The 3,044-nt window shown below is 35.2% G+C and overlaps 1 long non-coding RNA gene across 1 annotated transcript; it reads left to right on the top strand.

Annotated features, from left to right (window-relative positions):
• Positions 1-1,151: 1,151 nt before the first annotated feature.
• LOC146615374 (uncharacterized) lies at positions 1,152-2,185 on the top strand. The gene is made up of 3 exons (XR_014907002.1): positions 1,152-1,215; positions 1,298-1,459; positions 1,986-2,185. It is a non-coding gene; the product is annotated as an uncharacterized LOC146615374 (long non-coding RNA).
• Positions 2,186-3,044: the final 859 nt, after the last annotated feature.

Here is a 3,044-nt window from a genome sequence, read left to right as displayed (position 1 = left end):
CACAGGAGATTATTGAGCATATTGATCAGTTGTTTTTGTTATCACAACCTTTGGTTAGAAAATCAGTTGTAGATATACTGAAAAAGCACAACTGTACATATACGGACAAACTGGTGGATGAGATTTGTCAGGCAGTTTCTGATAGTAATGTTTTACATAAATGTGTCACATCTGAAGGACCACTATCTACAGCAAAGAGGAGGAAATCATATTATGAAGAAAATTTTCCATATGTCAAACCTGTGGAGTATTTAATTGAATCGTCAAAGCACACTTATATGTATGTGCCTATTCTCACATCTTTGCAATTGTTGTTGAAAAAAAATGATGTGCTTGAAGAAATTAAACAAGCACCCACACAGATTCCTGGACATTTCATGTCATTTTGTGATGGATCCTACTACCAGGAAAATGTTCTACTGTCACAAGAGGGACAGAAATTGTCAATGATACTTTATGTGGATGATTTTGATCACAAACCCACTTGGTACCTCAAAGAAAATACATAAAGTCTTTGCAGTTTATTGGACACTGGAAAACTTTCCAGTTAAATCTTGTTCTGCTCTACACTGCACCCAGCTTGCTCTGCTGTGCAATTCCAATGATGTACGCCAGTTTGGGTGTAAGGAAATGCTGTCACCACTCTTAAATGATCTGAAAACTCTTGAAGAAGTAGGTGCCTACATTGAGACTCTTGGTGAATGTCTTAAAGGCACTGTCTACTCTGTTGTGGCAGACAACCTTCTGCCCATGGACTTGCTGGTTTCAATGAGAGTTTCAGGTCTACATATTTCTGTAGGTTTTATCATGCCACCCAAACAGAAATGCAAACAGAAAATGCTGTTACAGGGAATTATGTAATGAGAACAAAAGATGCTCATGATAATTATTGTGCAAGAGCTTCAGAATGATGACATTAAGGAAAACTATGGTGTTAAAAACACCTGTGTTCCTTCTGACCATCTCTCTTTCTTTCATCCTGTCACAGGCTTCCCACCTGACTTCCTACACGACCTGTTTGAAGGTGTCATTTCAGTGGAGTTGGCACATTGTTTAAAGGTTTGATTTCTAAGAGATATTTTAACTTAGAAGACTTAAACAGAGCAATTCTGCACTTTCCATACCAACATTCTGACAAAGTTAATCGCCCTCATCCAATAACCTCAAATTTTGCCAGGCGAGGGACCATGGCCAGCACTCTTTCATGAGACACAGGTAAGTACAACTATGTATATAACATTTGCTGCTCATATAGTATGCTGTGTTTTGCTTATAATATTTTTGGAATTCTCTTCAGCTCTACTTTGAATTTCATCGGATCACCAATCAGAATCTGCCACATGTGTTTTATGCTGCGCTGGATGATTATGCTCCTCAGCTGACTGGACTTTACAAAAAGAGGAAAACTGGACGGGTCGGTGAAAGGATGGAGCAGCTTTTGTCGGCATATGGAAAACAGGTATTTAAAAGATACTAATTATTATTCTGCTTGCTTGGCAGTTGCCATTGTTATGTGTTTGTTTATTTATTTATATATATATATATATATATATATATATATATATATATATATATATATATATATATATATATATATATATATATAAGGACACAAACGACATCTATGCAACTAGAACAGCAGTTCTGGCCGGCCTACCAATGTACCTCAGAGATTTTCAAAACATGCAAGGTACTTTGGTATTACAATAATTTGCACATTTGAATTTAAAAAAGGTTGAAAGGAGTTTATAAGTCATCTGGACTTGGGTTGAAAGTTGAAGACGTGAAGTTGAATGACTTATAAACTTCTTTCATCCTTGATTTGACTACCTGGATGAATGAAAAATGAACCTTCACTGTCAACTTAAAACATGTTATGATATATAGAATTTGAAAAACTGAAGAAAGGTGCCTGAACATTTGTATTTATGCTTTTAACAGAGATATTACAGATGAATAATTGTGCACTCTGTATTATATCTTAGGGTGAAATTGAGTTCTATGAAGCCATAGAATTGCTCTGGTTGCTGATGTCGATGAAGAGGAGGTGCCTGGAGGAGTTCCTTTCTCACCACGCCAAGTGTTCATAGAACTTGAAGATCAGTTTGTTATGACTCATCACTCATGGACTGATGCCCTGGTGTCTTTGTTTGGGCTAATCTATGCTCTGCATCTGAGCTATCCTATGAAGTATACTGGCTTTTTTGAGTTCATTCAAGTAGTGTTGCTGAAGCTAGACGATGAGAGAAAGCAACTAAAACCAAAATTGCAGACACTAAAAAATGAGCTTGTGCAGATGATGCTTGTTTTTCACTGGTCACTATATTCGTGCTTTTTCAGTTATCTGTGAATGGCTTCAATAGTTTTATTTGTTCTGGGTAATTAGCTTTCTAAAAGGCAATGTGGAGAAAGCTAAGAATAAGGAGAAAATCCATATTTGACGTTTTGTTTGTGATTGAAAAAAATCTTCACATAGTGTGTAATCTTAAGCTTATTTCTAAAAACATATTTTAGTTACATGGAAATCTTTTGCGAGATAACTGATAATTAGTCAATATGTACAGTATACTTTCATGCTTTATTTTTTTATTGTGTGATGAGTGCCAGTTCACTCGAGGTCTGGGCAAAACTGTTGCAAAGCCACAAATACCTTTGAGAATACTTTTTGTTAGTGACATCCTTAGTTCAGCTGTTTTCTATAGTTGCATTGCTGTAGTGCATGTGATTTCATTATTATACTAAATGTTACTTAAAATTGTGATTGTTATGGCTCTAATTGCCTCTAGACTATTGTTTTTTTATGATGTACACCTATGTATCAGGTCTACATGACTAAATTTGTGTTTTGTACATTTAATCGATTTTCAAAATGCTACAAAAAACATTCAAAATTCCCTAAAAGTGCAAGTTTTAAAATGCCTAATTATTTGTTATTTGATAATGGCTTTAGCAGTCATAGGTTATGACTGAAAGTATGGTTGTATTCATTCTGTATTTTCTCTGCAGTTAAAGTTAATAAAAACTGAATGGAAAGAATAATAGCT

This window comes from Diplotaxodon limnothrissa, linkage group LG17, assembly GCF_057381915.1.
Source record: "Diplotaxodon limnothrissa isolate DT_005_m linkage group LG17, D_limnothrissa_male_GT1.1, whole genome shotgun sequence".
NCBI lineage: Eukaryota > Metazoa > Chordata > Actinopteri > Cichliformes > Cichlidae > Diplotaxodon > Diplotaxodon limnothrissa.
Note: the sequence above shows the minus strand (reverse complement) of the source record. Positions and strands in the feature narration are given on the sequence as shown.